Genomic DNA, 20,498 nt, shown 5'->3' on the forward strand with positions numbered 1-20,498 from the left:
TGAGCATTATAGAATAACAGGAAGGAGAATATTAGGAATACCTGTAGGGCAGTGCCGCTATCCGTGACATTCCTTATATTTTGGAACATGGCTTAGATGAGGATGCTAAAAATTATCTTGTCATAGACCACAGAAGTAGTCCATCGAGTTCTAATAAGGACAACAACTCTCAGTGGGTTGATACTTAGAAACTTCATGAGAGAATTTTTAAGTTCAGAGTTTGAAGTGGTTGATGCATACCAGACAGCCGGCGAGTTGTTTTGTTTCCTGTGGTTTGTTTCATTTCTAAATGGCTGTGCTGATACGAGACTGTGGGAACAGCCCCCAGTCCGGATAGCAGTCGCTGATAAACAGAGATAGCTGGGTGCAGCCACAACCCGACTCGTGCTATTTTTCTTCTCTTTTATTTATTTTGTGTATGTGTGTAATGTGATGATCTGTCATTCCCATTAAGGTATTAAGTTTGTAATTCCATAGTACTTCTCTTTTACAAAAAGAAAAAAAAAAGTATCTTTTATGATTTTCCTGCTAATTGGATATTCTCAACGTTTTAAAAAAATAGCATAATAGCTCACTTCTATCTGAGCCATAACTTGTTATAAGAACAATATTTCTTCCTAATCACTCCTTGGAAGCCTCAGTTGGGGCCTCTGAGTGGCCGTGGGGATTGCGTTTATTAAGAACTTGAATGCAGGGACGCCTGGGGGACTCAGTCAGTTAAGTGTCCAAATCTTGATTTTGGCTCAGGTCATGATCTCAGGATTGTGAGACTGAGCCCTGCATCCAGCTCTGTGTTGGGGCTGGAGCCTGCTTAAGATTCTCTCTCCCTCTACCCCTCCCTCTATAAAAAAAATAAATAAGAAAGAAAAAAAAACTTGAATTCCTCTATAAATGTTTTATTTTTATACAGTTACCATTTGCTTACACAGCACTCCTATGTCATTTCTTCCACAAAAATGTGTCGAATGTATTTAGTGTTGAGGTTGTGCTCTCAGCATTCTTCTGTAATCAGAGACCAGAAAATCACTATGTCTTTGAGAAAATGGATCATATTTAATGGTATTTGCCAATCATGAAAGGACAGGTTGAACTCCTAACAGACATACCAATTCTATTGAATCTGACAGTTTTTAGAGTTGCTGACTTGTTCTTGCATGAAATTTTCACTAAGTAAAAATGAATTTCCTAAGGTATCCGCTTCATAGAAATACAGGGAAGATTCCACTTAGAATCTGTCCTTGACAGTCCTTATTTTACCATTTGTGTGTGTGAGACTTTCCAAATCACAGTGTACTCCAGATGGGTTTATGAACTTCAGTTTTCCTGCCTTTCCTCAGAGTTCACTGTGGAGGGTGGGTCACCCCTATTCAGTAGTAATGACGGCAGCAGGGTCCCCCCTGCCCCTCGGCTGCACGGTGACCAGAAACGCCACAGCAGCCTTAAGTCAGCACTGCAGTGTGTTCTTTGATAGTAACTGAGTGTGTTCGCTGGGCGTTCCCACCGTGCAAAACACTCTGAGTGATCTGCTTATTTGAAACCATGTTCTCACCGTCATTCGCCTTTAAATTGGTCATTAACTGGGAAAACAAAAGGTTTCTCCCTTTTTCCCTCCCTGGAAATATTAATTAAATGTCTCTGCCAACAGCCACATAATTCTCTGTGTCCTGCACTCATGCTGTAGACCACGTGTTTGTAAAAGGTGGAAAAGGAAAGTGGGTCCCTGTTAGCCTAATGGCTCCCTTCTATCCGAGCCGTGGCCGTGCTTTCACACCAGAATTGAGCGAGTTCGAATAAGCGCTCAAAAATAGGAATGTGTTCTCCTTCTCTCTGTAATAAATAAGAGTACTTTCAGTCTGCCTAGAGGTTTCTGAGTTTATTAAGAAAACGTTTATTCTCGTTATACTGTATAATTAACAAGTCCGCTGAATAACAACACAGAAAACAAATAGCAAGTTATAAAAACATGAGTGTTCATACTTCAGTACAACCTTGTTTGTCGGAACAGCTCAGGGGAGACCTGAAGCCTTCCACCAAGTTCTAGATAATGAGGAGACTGCCCTGGCTGCTGAAGAGGAAATACAATAAAAATTGCACTCAAGTCCTCTTTGGGGAGAGAGAATGCTGAGTACAGAGAGGGAGAGCTGGTTCTGCAGCCTCTCTCCAGGGGCAGTGAAGACGGCTGGGAAAGCATGTGCGGTTCAGCTGGCCACGTGGCTGGGCTTTGCTGTCTTTAGGGTTTCCTAAAAGTGAATTCAGTGACTAAAGGGACAGGGGAGAATTGTTAAAGGAGAATCTTTCAACTTTTTTTTTTTTTTTTTAAATGAAACCACTTGGGTCATGTATGACAGACCCGAATATATAAGGTGAAACAAAGATAACAAATGAATTATAGTTGCTTTTTAAACTATAACTGTGGTTTTTAAATTATGAATATTGTTACAGTGTCCTATAAGCTTTTCCCCCCTAATTTCTGACAGTCATTTTAGCAACTATTTGGGATAAGAAGAATCTAACTCTTATTCTAGGTAGAACCATAAGGAACCAGATTATATTATCCTTTGATCATCAACCAACACGGGGAACCTTTCTGTAGGACTGACTCTGCCATCTAATTTTAAACAGTAATTGCAAGGTTATAAGCCAAAAGGACCCAGCCAAAAAGATTAAGGAGACAGAATCAGAAAAATCAGCTGAAGTATAAATAGCAGCTAAGAGTTTATCATTGAATGCTAAGCAAGTATAATGTTACTAACCAACACACATGCACACACACATTCCAGTAGTTCTCAGGGTTCTCATTTTTTACTTTCCTTTACTCATGACTGTACAGTAGAGTTGTCCAGAGGCTTCATGATGAGTGATCATTTCACTGGCCGCTCACAGAATGTGTACTTCTGTATTTTTGTGTTTTATTTTATTTTATTTTTTTAAAGATTTATTTATTTGAGAGAGAGAGAATGAGAGACAGAGAGCATGAGAGGGAGGAGGGTCAGAGGGAGAAGCAGACTCCCTGCCGAGCAGGGAGCCCGATGCGGGACTCGATCCTGGGACTCCAGGGTCATGACCTGAGCCAGAGGCAGTCGCTTAACCAACTGAGCCACCCAGGCGCCCTGTATTCTTGTGTTTTAAATAATTCTTAGTCTTGGGATGCCTGGGTGGCTCAGTTGTTAAGCGTCTGCCTTTGGCTCAGGTCATGATCCCAGGGTCCTGGGATTGAGCCCCACATCGGGCTCCCTGCTCAGCAAGAAGCCTGCTTCTCCTTCTCCCACTCCCCCTGCTTGTGTTCCCTCTCTCACTGTGTCTCTCTCTCTGTCAAATAAATAAATAAAATCTTTAAAAAAAATAAATTATTCTTAGTTTTAATTTATAATATGATAAATATCAATACCTATAATCTACATAAAAATAGTTTTTTGAGGGACACCTGGGTGGCTCATTTGGTTGGGCGGCTGTCTTCAGCTCAGTTTATAATCCCAGGGTCCTGGGATCGAGCCCTGCGTCCGTCGGGCTCCCTGCTCGGCGGGGAACCTGCTTCTCCCTCTCCCTCTGTCTGCTGCTCTGCCTGCTTGTGTTCTCTCTCTCTCTGTCAAATAAATAAAATCTTAAAAAAAAAAAAGTTGTTTGAGAGTATCAGAGATTTCTAAGAATATAAAACATCTTGAGATCAGAATACTTCAGAACCATGGAATATATGATCTCTTACACACACACACACACAGGCACACTCACACAGACATGCACACATGCACACACACGCAGAAGGAACAAGTAAATATCTGCTGTTTTATATCCTGTAATTGTTTCATCTGTGATATTCTTTTCTCCCGGTGGGATTGAGTGCACTTTGAAGGCATGAGTCTTTTGTATCTTAGGCTGAAAAAAGTAAGCTAAATGTTAACCAGTTAATTGATGAGGATGAAGCTCCATCTCCACACATTTGCATGCTCTTGGAGGCATCCAAAATTTCAAAGGAGTTTCAGATCTAAATTTTATCTGTATGACATTTAATTTGAATGGTTTGGTTGTTTCGTTAGTCAAAAATGATTAGTTTCTAACATGTAGTGGACATGTGTAATTTTTTTTTAAAGATTTTATTTATTTATTTGACACAGAGAGAGACACAGCAAGAGGGGTGTGGGAGAGGGAGAAGCAGGTTTCCCACTGAGCAGGGACCCCGATGCGGGGCTCGATCCCAGGACCCTGGGATCACGACCTGAGCTGAAAGCAGACGCTTAACAACTGAGCCACCCAGGCGCCCCGATGTGTGTAATTTTTAAGCTAAATTATATATTTTCTCATTAATTTGTGCATGATCTTTATGTCAGAATTGATTCTTTTCTGGGGCACCTGGCTGGCTCAGTCAGTGTGACTCTTGATCTCGAGGTCATGAGTTTGAGCCCCATAGTGGGTGTAGAGATTACTTAAAAAATAAAATGTTAAGGCGCCAGAAGCAGCCCCGGCCACTGTACAGGGACCCGGCGGCCGGACCGCGGGGCCAGCGCAACCATGCCGGTCACTGGCAAGAGTTTCTGCCAGCGCCCGGCCAACTCAGAGTTGGAGGAAGATGAGCAGGAATCAGAGGAGGTTCGATTAAAACTAGAAGAGACCCGCGAGGTGCAAAACTTGAGGAAGAAGCCCAATGGGGTGAGTGCTGTGGCCCTGCTGGTGGGAGAGAAGGTACAAGAAGAGACCACCCTAGGGGATGATCCCCTTCAGATGAAGACAGGGCAGTGTGGTGGACATGAAGAAACTGAAGGAAAGAGGCAAAAATAAGATCAGCGAAGAGGAAAACCTCCACCTGCAGACATCATTTTCTGCAGAAACCAACCGAAGGGATGAGGATGCTGACATGATGAAGTACATTGAGACAGAGCTGAAGAAGAGGAAAGGGATTGTAGAACACGAGGAACAGAAAGTCAAGCCGAAGAATGCAGAGGACTGTCTTTACGAACTTCCTGAAAACATCCGTGTTTCCTCAGCAAAGAAGACCAAAGAGATGCTTTCCAACCAGATGCTGAGCGGCATCCCCGAGGTGGACCTAGGCATCGATGCTAAAATAAAAAATATCATTTCCATGGAGGATGCCAAGGCCCGTCTCCTGGCAGAGCAGCAGAACAAGAGGAAAAACAGTGAGACATCTTTCGTGCCCATGAACATGGCCGTGAATTACGTGCAGCACAACTGATTTTATCACAAGGAGCTCAATGCCCCCATAGAGAGAAACAAAAAAGAGCCCAAAGCCCGACCCTTAAGAGTGGGTGACATGGAGAAGCCAGAGCCTGAGCGATCCCCTTCTAACCGCAAGCGTCCTGCTAACGAGAAGGCCACCGACAACTATCACTATGAGAAGTTCAAGAAGATGAACAGACGGTACTAAGGGTGGCGGAAGGGAGAAGTGCGGAATGGGATGTAAATAGTGCTGTCCCTTCCATACCCCTCCCCCGACCCCAACAAAACGCTTCCTGGACAGAAGTTTGCTTATTTGCTAGCAGACCATTCCAAAAACAGACTCTATTAGCCCTGCTGCTTACCTGCTGGATTTTTCAGGCACCGCATTTTTAACCTTTTGAAACAAAACAATGTGTGGTTTCCCTATTTGAGGGCAAACTCTATTCTTGTGAACATTATTAAATCTTGTTTGTAAATATGTTGACTTTCTCTTAATATTGGCCCCAGGGCAGGAGGAAATAGCTGTGTTCAGAGTGAGATGAAACCCTTTAGAATGTGCTGTTAATTATTAATATATGCAATCGTGTGTTCTACGTTCAAATACCTGGAGTTCAGAAATGCATCCTGCACTGTTTATGCTGGATCCAGCTGACAGCAGAAAAATCTAGGGTGGAATCAAAGGGACACTGGCATTTTCTGACTTTTACAAAGTTACCTATTTCTTTTCATTAAGAAAGAAAAAGTTTCTATCATTTTCAGCACTTAAGTATTAAATATGAAACAAATCCAAAAAAATAAATAAGTAAAATGTTAAAATTGCTTCTTTCCTATTCAAAGAGTAGTTGTTGTATTCTTTCTTTTAGTTCAGTACACATAAAACAGGTTGTTCAGGGGCGCCTGGGTGACTCAGTCATTAAGTGTCTGCCTTCGGCTCAGGTCATGATCCCAGGGTCCTGGGATCGAGCCCCCGCATCGGGCTCCCTGTTCGGCGGGAAGCCTGCTACTCCCTCTCCTGCTCCCCCTGCTTGTGTTCCCTCTCTCACTATGTCTCTATCTGTCAAATAAATAAAATCTTTAAAAAAAAAAAAAAAAGGTTGTTCAGCCTCTATTTGATCTAATAACTTGCGATCTTAAATTTTAACTTCCTAAAGAGCAAACTCCATGTATTTGAAATTTGTTTTGATCAAGTCTTGATTGCTTGTCATTCTGCATGGAATCCTGAAATATTGCTAACCCTGGAGTATGTCATTTGACTTACCTTTTGAACCAATAACTCTTAAGATCTATTTATTTATTTTGGAGAGAGAGAGCACACGAACGAGCGAATGGGGGGGAGGGGTAGAGGAAGAGGGAGAGAGAGAGAATCCCAAGCAGACTCCCCGCTGAGTGCAGAGCCCTACACAGGGCTTGATCCCACAACCCTGAGCTCATGACCTGAGCTGAAATCAACAGTCTGATGCTTAACTGACTGAGCCACCCAGGTGCCCCCTGAGCCAATAACTCTTATTCATAGTCTTTTGGCTCTTGTTTATATTTGCTTTTAGACATTTCATTTCTTCAGAAATATGTTACAAGGTATTCTGAACTGATTCCACATAACAAGAAAACTTAAATTCAGGGATTTTTCTATTTTTCTCCCATGTATCTTAGGTCATTATATTTTTACGATTCCTTGTTAGTATTTACTCTTTAACTCAAATCTCAAATTCATTTGACCGAAAGAGTTTCTAGGTAATCTTGAAAAATATCTTCAGCTGTTTGTTTTATACATTTGTGCCTTTACTGAGATAATGTTAAAATACTTCCTTTCACATACACAGTCATAAATACACATACATACTACATAATACTTGTATTTCGTAGTGTTGGTTCTGGATGAGACTGTCACTTGCAGATTTTCCTGTGGGATATAGAGGCTGGGATAGAGAATTTAACATTGCTAGAACATGAGAATGGTTATCTGTAATGAGCTGCCATATCCAAGGGGTTGGAAACGATGAAATTTGCCATTGTTAAAACTGTTCCTTTTAGATGTTGTTACTTTTGAAGGAATTACTTTTGGGTGTTTATTCCGGTGATAGTGACATTAATCAGGATGTTGCTAAAACTTCTGTTTTGGAATTACTTTAGCATGGTGAGAGGTAAAAATAAAGGTGGCCTAGCTCCTGTACACAGCGATTCTCAGTGGCTAGTTAAATACAATTCCATATGTTGAGTTTTATAAGAGGGTTGTAACCAAACTTGTGGGTTGTCAGAAGAGGGAGAGAACAATTTGGGGGAAGTAGGGAAAGAATGGTGCCAGGTTTCATGGAAAGGAGTTGCAATTCGAGCCAGGTAGTATTTTGAAAGGAGAGATTGAGGTGGGAAAACAGTCCAGGGTTATGCTTCTTGAATAAGGGCATAGAGGTAAAAACAGCACATCATCGCCCTTGGGTTTCTCGTGTTCAGCACAATGTCTGGCATGTAACAGGTGCTTACACCATACACAAAAATTAACTCAGAGTGGACCATAGCCCTTAAATAGAAGAGCAAATACTGTACAATACTTAGAAGAAAATATAGGAGTAAATCTTTGGCAACAAAATAAAGACAGACAAATTAGACTTCATCAAAATTTAAAACTCTTGGGCTTCAAAGGCCACCATCAAGAAAGTGAAAGGAAAGCCCACAGGATGGGAGAAAATATTTGCAAATCTTATAGCCGATAAGGGACTACTTAGTATTTAGAATATGTAAAGAATTCTTAACAGCTCAGTCACAAAAAAGACAAATAGTCCAGTTCTTAAAAAAGGGGTGAATGTCGTGTAACCTGGTTCTGTAGCTTATGTATCTTACATAGCTGTCCGGCCTCGGGCAGGTCGTTTTGCCTCTCCAGGCCTCAATTGTCTCATCTGCAAAACGGGAGTGACAGTAGAACCTACAACCCAGGGTTGTTGTCAGGATTAAATGAATGAGTCCAGGTAGGATCCTTGGCACACAGCAGGTGTTTAGTAAGTTTTAGCTACTACAGTTATGCTGTGCAGTTCGTGTTTGGGAGAGAGATTCTGGGACAACAGGAGTCGGTTCAGAAGATGGAGATGTCTCCGTGCCCTTGGGTGACGGGGAAAACTTCCTGCAGGAGAGGTATGACATCAGGTGAAGGGGGAGAGCTAACGGGAGCCACCAGGAACTGACCATAGTTGAGCAGTGACATCAGGAAGAATCTTTAATCTGTCTGGGAACACCTCAGTAGTTATTTGGCACCAAAGGATGAATCTCAACTCTGAAGGGGGGCCCTCACTTTTCAGCATGCTCCCTGATCTTAGAAATATACCAGGGCTGAGGGTGTCCAAGAGCCCCTGAGATGAACCAACCCAGAGTGACCACCAAGAGCAAAGGAGTGGCTCATGTTGGCATTTTTCTAGTTGGTCAGCCAGTTTTCCTGACTGCCAGACATCCCACTAGGCCTTGGGTGAGGCAGTGATTGGGATGCTCACCAATCCCATCTCCTCTGCCTGATTACACAGCTAAGCACTATTTTCCGTCATGCTCGCATCTGGCGAGGTGCAGGAGCATCAGACTAGCTCTATCCAGTGGGATATAGGTGGAAGTGATGTCACCACCCCCACCCCCGTGCCATCTTCCACATCTCTCTCATCGCATGCTAGCTGGATGCAGGAAATCTGGTGTGAGACTCCAGGGTCCCACAGTATGGCAGTGCATGGGCCTCTGAATCCTCTCAATGAAAGCCGGCTGGGTACCCTGTTGGACTGTGGTGCAAGAGAGCAGTAAAGCTTTTACTACATTAAAAAAGAAAATGGGCAAAGGATCAGAATAGACATTTCTCCAAAGCAGACAATACAAGTGACCAATAAGCACATCGAAAGATGCTCAACATCATGGTCAGGAAGTGCAAATTTCAGCCGCAGTGAAGTTTACACCACCAAGATGACTGTCATCAAAAGGCAGAAAATCACAAGTGTTGGTGAGAGGGTGCAGAAATTAGTATTCTCATTCAGCCCATGGTAAAAATGTAAAATTGTGCAGCTGTTTTGGAAAACAACCTGCAGTCCCTCAGAAAGCTAAAGGTGAAATAACCATATGACCAGCATATGGTAATACTCCCAAAGAATTGAGAACAGAAGTCCATGTAAAACGTGATTATTCATAGCACCTTTATTCCTAATAGCCAAAAAAGGGTGACAGTCCAAATGTCCATCAACTAAATGGACAAATCCAAGGTGGCTATCCATACAGTGGAATATTACTGAACAATAAAAGGGGACGAAGTAATGATACGAGCTTCAACATGGATGAGCCTTGAAAATGTTACACTAAGTTAAAGAAGCCAGTAACAAAAGGCTGCATGTCATTTATATGAAAGGTCCAGAGTAGGCACATCTTACAGAGACAGATCGCAGATGGGTCGGACGGGGGCGTGAAGCGGAATGAGGAGTGACTGCTGACGAGTACAGGTTTCGTTTGCGGATGATGAAGACGCTTTAAGACTAGGTAGCGGTGAGGTTGCACAACTCTCTGAATATACTAACACCATTGAATTGTACACTTGAAATCAGTGAAATATATGTTGTGTGAATTTTATCTTGATGAAGCCGTTTTAAAAAAAGTAGTGCTTAGGGCGCCTGGGTGGCTCAGATGGTTAAGCGTCTGCCTTCGGCTCAGGTCATGATCCCGGGGTCCTGGGATCGAGTCCCGCATCGGGCTCCTGGCTCAGCGGGGAGCCTCCTTCTCCCTCTGCTTCTCTCTCTCTCTCTCTCTCTCTCTGTCTCTCATGAATAAATAAATAAAATCTTTAAAAAAAAAAAAGTAGTGCTTAAATAAAAAAAAAAGGCAGTGCTTGGAGCACTAGGAGAAAAGAACTGTTTGTTGAATATTAGTAATAGATAGATACCAGCTTGGCTGGCAGTGTGGCATGAGGATGACTGTATGAGAATAAAGTTCATACTTTGAAATAGTTAATATTTTCGAGGAGAGAAAATGTTTCTTGAGCAGTGATTTGACTAAAGCCTCTAGCAAGTGAGCAAGTCAGTTAGATATGCAACTGCATAAAGGTGTGTATTTTTCAGCCTGGCTTATGAACAAAAAAGTACAAAACAAGCAAAATACCCATCAATAGAGGACTGATTAGATAAAGTATAAATTCATCCAGTCCACTATTCTGCAGCCATTTTTTATAAAAAGTGAATTCAAGCCATATGGGCTTATATGAACTATAACACTTAAATCACTAAAAAAAAAAAAAAAAAAAACAGAAAACTTTATAGTGTATAGGTTATACATACATGTATGTTTAAAAATAGGCATTTAGTTATCCTGGAAAAATGCATAGGAAACTAGTAAATAGTTACCTGTGGGGAGTCAAACTGAAGGCCCTCAGGGGAAGAGAACTTATACTTTTTACGTTATACTTTTCTTTACAGGTCCAGATCTTGGAATTTTTGCCAAGGACACCCATAACTTACTTTTCCTTTCCTTCCCTCCTTCCTCCTTTCTTTTCTTCCTTTACTAATTTTTTAAAAAATTTATTTATTTGAGAAAGAGTGAGTGGGGTTGGGGAGGAGGGGCAGAGGGAGAGGGAGAAACCCAAGCAGACTCCCTGATGAGCACGGAGCCTGACATGCAGCTGGATCTCACAACCCTGAGATCATATGACCTGAGCCAAAATCAAGAATCGGCTGCTTAACGGACTAAGCCACCCAGGTGCCCCCTTCCTTTACTATTTTCAGATAACTTTAGACTTACAGAAGAGATCTAAGAAATTTCCATATACCCTTCCCCCAGCTTTCCCTTTTGTCAGTATCTTACATAACCACAGACCATTGATCAAAACTAGGAAATTAACCTTGGTACCATACTACTGACTAAAGTACAAATCTCATGCACAGTTTCCAGTTTTATCCCTAATGCCCTTATTCTTTGCTAGGATTCAGGCCAGAATCACACGTTGCATTTTGCTGTCCTGTCTCCTGAGTCTTGACTTGTCTTTCACGACCTTAACATTTGTGAAGAGTATTGCTTATTTTGTAGAACATACCTTGATTTGGATTTGTCTGGCATTTTGTCCTGATTAGATGGACGTTCTGAATTGCTGAGCAGGGAACCACAGAGGTGACTTGCCCTTCTCAGTGCATCATGTCAGGGAACACATGACGTCAGTGTGTGTTACTGGTGGTGTTTACATAAACGTTTTCCTTGACCACTTCACCGGGGTGATGTCTGCTAAGATTCTTTACTATAAACGTGCTAATTTTCCCTTTGTAATTACTGTATGTTTGGGGGAGATATTTTGAGACTATGCCAGTATCCTGTTTCTGCTTAAACATTTTCCCACAAATTTTGCCTCCATTGATCTTGTCCTCATTATATATTACTGATTTATTTGTGATTTTCTATTTGTCCCATTCCTTCTACATTTATCGAGCACTTCTGCAAGGAAGATCTGTCACTTCTCCTCAGTGTATTTATTTATGCAGTTATTTATATCTGTATGGACTCATAGATAATAATTTTATTCTTTGTCTTGTAACCCAGGGCTATTGTTTTCTTGTTCAGGTTATTCCAACTTTGGCCATTGGGAGCTCTTTCGAGGTATCTCCCCTGCCCTTTGAATATACTCCAACCTTTTTTTTTTTTTTTTTTTTTTTTTACACCTTTGAGACCCTCAGGATGTTCTAACTCATCAGGTATTTCCCCTGCTCCAGCTCTAGGATCAGCCAGATCTTCAAGGAGGATCATGAAATTTGAATTAAGATCTTTATAGTTACTTCATAATGTAGAAACTGCTGTTAAAAAAAAAAAATAGAAAGCCAAGTCTTCTAAATAAGGTTGGTGAACATCTCTAAAAGAAACAACTACTTTGGAGCGCCTGGGTGGCTCAGTTAAGCGTCTGCCTTTGGCTCAGGTCATGATCCCAGGGTCCTGGGATCGAGCCCCACATCAGGCTCTGCCTCAGCGGAGAGCCTACTTCTCCCTCTCCCTCTGCTGCTCCCTCTGCTTGTGCTCTCTCTCTGGCAAATAAATAAATAAAATCTTAGAAAAAAGAAAAGGAAAGAAAGAAACAACTGTTTTGATCTCATATAGATCTTAAGCCTCACACTGATTAGGTCCTAGGAAGTTTCTTCCTAAGTACAATTGATTTTAAAATTCAAATAAATAAAGCCTCTAGCAAGTGAGCAACCTCCCCTGCCACCACCACTTTAATTATAAACTGGGCCTGACTTTAACATAATCAGACTGGTTTTCTTGGTTGTATTATAACTTGGCTTTGGATACACTTCTGAACTGCAAGTTTCAGAAATGTTCTTAGGATTCTAAGGACAATATTTAGTTGGAGGACTCCCCTCTTGTTTAAAAAAAAAAAAATCTTCATTCTTAAAAAGCACAACTCCATTGAGGGAAAGATTATTGCCATTTCTTTATTCCTGTCTTGTTCTTAAGGAGTATGGTAGAATATTCTTTTTAAGGATTTTTTAAGAAAAATTATCATCAAAAATACTTAAATAACTCCTATGTTCTTTCCTCTGGCTTATAAAAGGAAATGCGATGCATTTGCATTGAAATCTGGCAATGATTAATTAACTTTCTAAGCAAAGTATAAAGAGTACAGAAAACCCATGCATATTAAGTTCAGTAGCCCTGTGTGATAGATTTGGAAAAATCAGTGATCACGGTGTTTTCCCCTTCCCGTTGTACTGAAAAAATTCTCACCTGCTGCTGTGCAGAGCTTATATGAAAATACCTTTTGCTGGCAAGTCTCCAAATTTTCTTTTATCTATTTAAGAAATCCTAATTCTAATTTTCTGTTTGCTCAGATTTTTATTGTTTTTCTCTACTTCTCCTTTCTGCTTGAATTGGTAGTTCCGAATAGGAAGAAAAGAAGTCTACTATTTGGAATTTTCTTTGATATATCCTTGATTTACATGGCAAATAGAAAGCAGCTGTCTATTTAAGCATCTAATTCTTGAAACCATAGTCCCCTCAAGCGTCATCTGGAAATAATGTAGCTTGTAAAACAAAGCTAAGAAGAAAAGGCAATGTTTGTTTTATGTGGGATGAATGATTTCTGTTGGGGTCCTTTAATTCGGCTATTATGAGGGTTATTAAAAAGCAGTATTACAAAAGAGGTTTAAATGAAAAGAATTTTTTTGAGCTGGTATCTTATTATTACAGTTGATTATAGTCAAAGCTGCAAATGTTTTATAAATGGCACTTTATTTTTGTTTCTCTAAATAAGACCCCAAAAAACCAGTAATCTTGCTCATTGTATGAGTGGAAATTCAACTCTTTCCTTAGTTGATTAAATTTATGGAAACAAATTATATTTGAGAATTCAGCTCTGCCTGTTTTTCTAGAAATTTCATGGATTTCTGGTAAATTCTTAAGAATCCTCACAGGAACATTTGAGGATCACCTTACAAATGGAAGGACGGACATGAAAGTGTCAGAGTTTATCTAGACTTCAACTATTAGAAGATTCCATTAACACCAGAGAGAGTTGAGCCTAAATTATTTATTAATTTATTCATGGATTACTTGAGTTTTTGAGATGTGAATTTGGAGATCTCAGTCATGAGAAATGGTACCTGTAGGGAAGTAGAAAGGCAAGTTAATTTGGGCTTTGACCGTTGTTAGAGGCTTTTTCATGATTGGAATGTGTTGGTTTTCTTCATTTGGTAATACTGCAAAGTAGTATTTTTGGAAAGTTGACCTATAAGAACTAAATTCAGTCCTTAGATGTACTTGGCACCAGGGAAATGAAATTACTTAGCATGTTTGTTTAATAATCAATGGGGCATGGTTAATTATTTTCACTCATGTGAGGCCCCTGTAATCTTTCACTTGGTATCTCCTGTGACCTCAAGTTTGCATTTTGATTGAGGTCATGAGGAGAGTATTGTGTTGCTCTCAAACCTATCTTTTTTCCTGGAATGTGCAATGCCAGCTGACCGTTTTAGTGATTGAATTTTATTTTTATTTTTTATTTATTTATTTTTTTTAAAGATTTTTTTTTATTTATTTGAGAGAGAGAGAATGAGAGACAGAGAGCATGAGAGGGAGGAGGGTCAGAGGGAGAAGCAGACTCCCCGCCGAGCAGGGAGCCTGATGTGGGACTCGATCCCGGGACTCCAGGATCATGACCTGAGCCGAAGGCAGTCGCTTAACCGACTGAGCCACCCAGGCGCCCTAGTGATTGAATTAATGACATCCTTTTTAGGGTCATATTCTAAGGCTAAAAGGTACTGAGCCTTTAATAATTAAGGACCATTTCTCTTATGAAGTTGTTTCATACTGGTCATTAATTCAGATAAGAGTAAGAGTAACTTCTGTTTCATTATGAGTAGTGCTTCTGCTCATTAACCAGTTCCAAGTACTAAATTTCCCATACCCATTGTGAATGCTCCATCATATCATTACTAATATTCCCCAGGTTAACAGTTAGTAGTAACAGTTACTAAAGAGTAATGCATGCATAAACAAACTCCATATGGTTCTTGAAATTCATTATTCTTTCATCGCACATGTTGTTAGCTACTACTTTTTTTAGGTACTTCTCTCTGCCCTGTGAAGATATCAGGAAAGATAAAAATCTCTGCCCTCGTGAAGCTATGTTCTAATGAAGAGAGATGTATAATGACTGCCTGCACAGGTGAATGAATGAATGAAATGTTAGAAGGTCCCATGGGAAAATGAAGCAGGATGAAGGGATGGAGAGTGCTGGCAATGGGAAGTTAGTAGTGTAAATGGGTGGACAGTGAAGTGCTTGCCTCATTGAGAAGGTAACATTTGGGGCGCCTGGATGACTCAGTTGGTAAGCATCTGCCTTCGGCTCGGGTCATGATCCCAGGAACCTGCCCAGCGGGGAGCCCCACATCAGGCTCCCTGCTCAGTGGGGAGCCTGCTTCTCCCTCTCCCTCTGCTGCTCCCCCTACTTGTTCTCTCTCTCCCTTCTTCTCTCTCTCCGTAAAATAAATAAATAAGATCTTAAAAAAGACAAGGTAACATTTGAGCAAAGACAAGTAATGTGGCTATGCAGAAGACATGTTCTAGCAAGATGGAACAGGGAGTACAGAGGGCTTGAGGCAGGAGCCTCTATCTCGAATAAATAAAATCTTTAAAAAAAAAAATTGTGGCTGGGAAGGAGATGATCTGGATCATACTGATAATCATCTTAAACCACTGCTGATTGAAGAGTAATCCAGAAAAGTTTTAGATAGAGCAATAGCCTAGGAATTAGAAGACCTGCGCTCTGTGTTTTTTACCTTTAATTCGCTATGAGCTTGGGCAACTTATTTCACCATCCTGACCCTTGATTTCTTTGCCTTTAAAATATATCTTGAAGTAGGGGAGGCTGGGGTGGCTCGGTCAGTTGAGCAACCAACTCTTGGTTTTAGCTCGGCTTGTGATCTCAGGGGTCCTGAGATCGAGCCCTCTGTTGGGCTCTGTGCTCAGCGGGGTGTCTGCTTGAGATTCTCTCTCTCCCCCTCCTCTGCTCTTACACGCACGCAGTCTCTCACTCTCTAAAATAAATAAATAAATCTTTAAAAAAAAAATCTGTCTTGAAGTAGATATTTTAGTGTGATTTCCTTAACATTAGCATTCTCTGGTTCCATTATTTCCATGAGGATACACTGGGTAGATAGAAAGGGATTTGTATAGGACTGTTGGAACGCATACAAGAGAGTGGGTACAGACTACCAAGAGCTACCAGATCCCTGTAGTGTGTGTGGGAGGAACCAGAAGAACCCAAAGAGATGTCTGAGAGATCTGAGAACAGGAGGACAGCCAGAAGGGACTCACTGGAAAGACCAGTTTGAGAAAAGCAACTGAAACTGTTAGGGGTTTTTGCATTCTCTAATTCATGGTTGAGTGTAAGGCATCTGCTGTAAGATCTGAAGGAGTTCTAGACTGTGGGCCCTATGAACTTTTAAAACTAAACAGCTGTAGCTTTCTTCTAGGACCAAGCCTCACACTGAGGTGAAGCTACTAGAAATACAGCCCACAGAGGTGGTCAGGGACACTAAGCAAAGAAAAAGTTCAGATAAATGTAGGGTTGGAGAAGAGAACCAGGGGATCCCAAAAAGGGCATGGGTATATTTACGAACACTTCACAGAAACAAAGAAAAGGTAGCTCTCGAGTCCTGAGACTAGAAAGTGCTACCTTGACCCACTCCTTCCTCCTAAAGTGTTAAGGAAACCAACTTTGGGGGCGCCTGGGTAGCTCAGTCAGTTCGGCGTCTGCCTTTGGCTCCGGTCATGCATGATCCTGGTCCTGGGATCAAGCCCCGCATCGGGCTCCCTGCTCAACAGGGAGTCGACTTCTCCCTCTGCCCCTCCCCCATGCTCATGCATGCTCTCTCTCTCTCTCTCTCGAATAAATAAAATCTTTAAAAAAAAAAAAACTAACTTCATTAGAAATGAGCAAAAGAGAAATGTCAGTCAAATCCAGTGCAAAGGTAGAAGATAAAACAGAATAAGGAGAACAAGAATATCTGTACTGATAATGAAAGCATGTGATGTACCCATAAAATAGATGAAAACTATTAAATAACTTTTCAGAATAACTAAAAGAAACTAAGAAAATGACACAAGATAAAACAGAGGCGCCTAAAAAACAAAAAAAAAAAAACAGGTGCCGAGCTGGCTCAGTCAGTGGAGTGTGTGGCTCTTGATCTCGGGGTCGTGAGTTCGAGCCCCACGTTGGGTGTAGAGCTTACTTAAAAAAAAAAAAAGGTAAAACAGAAAAACATAAATCAGAATTATTAAAAAAGGGATAATTTTTTTCTAAATAAAATAATCATTTTAGAAATGTCAGCTATACCCAAGTATTTACTAAGTAAATAAATATAATGGCTTAAGAGTAATAGAATGTGAAAAGATGAAAAACTTGAAAGCAAAAAGGAATGAAAGAAAAAGGCTTTGAGAGACATTGACTAAAGAATATAGGCAAAGATCCAACAACTATAAAATAGGAATCCCTAAAAAAAGAGGAAAAATACTAAAAGCTATACTTCAAGAAAACTTTCCTTAAATTAAGAAGAAGAAAAAAGACTCAAAACTGCATGTGGAAAGAGCATACTCTATGCTTTGGACAACCAATACCAACACAGAGATAAAGAGAAAGCAATCAAGGGATAGCCAGGCAGAAAGACCAGGGCACCTTAAAGGGAAGAAAATCAAACTATCAATAGACTTTGACAGCAGTGTTTTAGGCCAGAAGAAGATGGAATTACATATTGAAGATACTCAAAGAAAGCACATATGAGCCAGGGGTTTTATATCCCACCAAGCTGACTTCCAAGTATAACAGACATAGACAATCTTACTAAATCTAGGAACTCAAAATATTGTATCCTTCCTAATAAGGACCATCTCCCACTACTCTCTCTGAGTGGTGGTAAGCAAAGGTTTTTGATAAAGAGCCAGAGAATAAATGTTTTAGACTTTGTAGGACACATGCTAGTCTCTGTTGCCTATCTTTGTATGGAGATTTAGTTTTTGTTTTTACTGGTGTATACCCTTTAAAAATGTAAAAACCATTCTTAGCTCAAAAGGTCGTATTAAAATTGGCCACAAACACAATTTGGCCATGGTTCAAAGTTTGCCAACCTTTGTAATAGAGAAAGAGCTTTAGACAACCACGATGATTGGACAGTCACAAAGGCTGGTGGTGAGCATTATCTACATTTTTATTAGTAGAACACTAAATAATACACCTAAAGGAGCAAGTATAGTAAGTAAAGGCTGTATTTCTAACAATGGGGATACAACTCTTAAAATATGGAGAGGAAAATGGGGAGAAATGTGAAAAGTAGAATAAACTTGCTGATTATAGTTAACTGGGAGTTAAAGGATATTATTTCAGGTCAGATCCTGGGAGAGAAGTAGGAAGTAAAAGAAATTAATTAGCTAATTTCAGTATTGCTTATAGTAGTGAACCAATAGGAAATGACAAAAAATAAGAGAAATTATATAAAGTTACTCATATAAAGATTACCATTAGAATAAAAATACAAACTTCCTAAATACCAAAAAATATGATTAAAAATCAAAATATAAAAAAGCAAACAAAATAGACACATATCAAAAGTTTATTTATTGAAAAGACTTAGATACATATGAATATAACATAAAATTATATGAGAATACTGAAACCAACCAAACTGATCTTTAAAGCTCCATCAACAATAACTGGTTGAATAACCTTCGGTGCATTCACACAATAACGTACTATGCAGCTGTAAAAATGAATGAGAAATATTTCTATATGAAACTGTGTGCCACCACATAATCATCCTCAGGATAGGTTGTTGATGTCCATTTGTATCTGTTTATATTTGAAAAAAACAGTGGGGGTGCCTGGCTGGTTCGGTCAGTAGAGCATGTGACTCTTGATCTTGGGTCCGTGAGTTCAAGCCCCACGTTGGGGTAGAGTTTTTAAGAAAAAAAAAAAAGGAAGGTAAACTATAAAAAAAAAAAGTCTCTTTGAACACCTACCTATAAGAGTGAAGGAAAGCAATAGGGATAAAACGAGCTTCTGAATAATCCTGTTCTTTAGATTTAACTTAAGAACTACATAGGTAGTTCTTAAATTGACAAAAGTGCCTCCTATAGAGTTAAGTTGAATATTAGTGATTATACATATAGCATGATTATAAAAGGAAATTTAAAAGAGCAACCTCTAACATTGAAATACATTGGAATAAATAAACCTAAATATATATCCAGTTGGTGGCATAACCAACCAACCAAGCGACTCTTCATACCTAGTAGGCTATACCTTAAAAACACAATTGAAAAATAATTAAACTTTTGCTAATCATATTTATGTAAAAACCTTGGTATTGTTATTTCAAGAAACGTGTGTGTAATGTGAGATAAAGCAAATAAATAATTGTGCGGTATTCTAATTTTGCTTCCCCCATTGCCTTGGGAATCTGGATTCTTGGCACAGGAACAGTATATGCAGATGTAAAATAGAAGAGATTGAGTAAAACCCCTTTGATCTTAGCTTGAATAGGAAGTATTTATATGGACTCATATTTTTGTTTGTTTAATATCTCGAGCTATGTCTAGTCATTCTACTTCTGTCCTTTGAACTTATGGAAACAGTGACCAACCCAGTCACATAGCATTGAGCATCCTTAGCAACCAGATTTCCACTAAAAGGATCAAAGAATTTATCCTGCCTTTTATATAAGATGGTAAGAAAACAATAGATAAGGGAAAGTTCCTCTTTGGGAGAAGTTAGAATTAGAATATGACCATTTTGCAAACCTTAATAAATTAATGCATCTAAACATTGAGCATGAGTGGCTGCTAAACTTGCAAAAACAACCAACCAGACATCATGTGCCTTCTGATGGAGAACACACCACCATTTATGAAGTAGTTTTGCTTTAAAAGAAAAAAAGAATCAAACCTAATATGATCAAGCCTTTAGATTCAGCTGCTGATTTACCGGAAATATCCAGAACAGAGAACCCTTAACTGCCACCACCAAAATCCAGATTACAAGAAACTGTATGGGACAAATAACATGGTTTATTCCACTAATAAATTGCAATGAAAACGGAGAGAGAGAAACACACTTTAATAAAGACCACTTGCACTATAAAAATTTTATTTGTATCCTCATTCTGTTTTTTAAAAAAAGAACAACCCCCCTTTTTTTACCTAATTAGATTAGATTGGGTATTTGATAATTTTCAGAGATGACTATTAACTTTTTTATGTGTAAGGGTGGCATTATGGTTATATTTTTAAAAATATATAATTATATATAAGATGTATTTATTAGAGAGTGCCTGCGTGTGGGGGAGGGGAGGGGTAGAGGGAGAGGGAGAGAGAGAATCTTAAGTAGACTCCCCGCTGAGCACGGAGCCTAACACAGGGCTTGATCTCAGGATCCTGAGATCGTGACCTGAGCAGAAATCAAGAGTCAGATGCTTAACTGACTGAGCCACGTGGGTGCCCCTTGAAGAAAAATTTTTATCTTTTGGAGACACTTACTGATATGTAAAAGAAAAGAAATAAGATTTGTCAAGACTCTGGCCTCAAACATACCTGAGTTTGAATTCTACTCTGTCTTATAGTAGCTATGTGATAGAAGGAAATTACTTAATTTTTTTAAGTTTCAATTTCCATATCTGAAAATAAGCACAACAGTCCTGTTATCAATGACTTTATTATTAGTTTTTACATAGGATTAAATACAGTAAATACAAAAGTGAAACAGCATATATTCAAGGAGGGCATCATCCATCCAAAATACATGATTTTATTTATGTCATGTTTTTCTCCAGACATTGAGTATACAGTGATGAATGAAC

The 20,498-nt window shown here is 39.7% G+C and overlaps 1 protein-coding gene and 1 pseudogene across 8 annotated transcripts in view; both read left to right on the forward strand.

Moving 5' to 3' along the window:
* The window catches only part of DYM (dymeclin), a 353,838-nt gene that overhangs the window by 238,444 nt on the left and 94,896 nt on the right, over positions 1-20,498 (forward strand). The gene's annotated exons all lie outside the window — the stretch shown is intronic.
* On the forward strand, positions 3,386-18,659 carry LOC135362451 (splicing factor C9orf78-like; annotated as a pseudogene). The gene has a single exon (XR_010407185.1). The product of XR_010407185.1 is annotated as a splicing factor C9orf78-like (transcript).

Source organism: Mirounga angustirostris, unplaced genomic scaffold (genome assembly GCF_029215605.1).
Source record: "Mirounga angustirostris isolate CCGP_5_RB_7025 unplaced genomic scaffold, mMirAng1.0.hap1 SCAF_14, whole genome shotgun sequence".
In the NCBI taxonomy this organism is placed as follows: Eukaryota; Metazoa; Chordata; class Mammalia; order Carnivora; family Phocidae; genus Mirounga; species Mirounga angustirostris.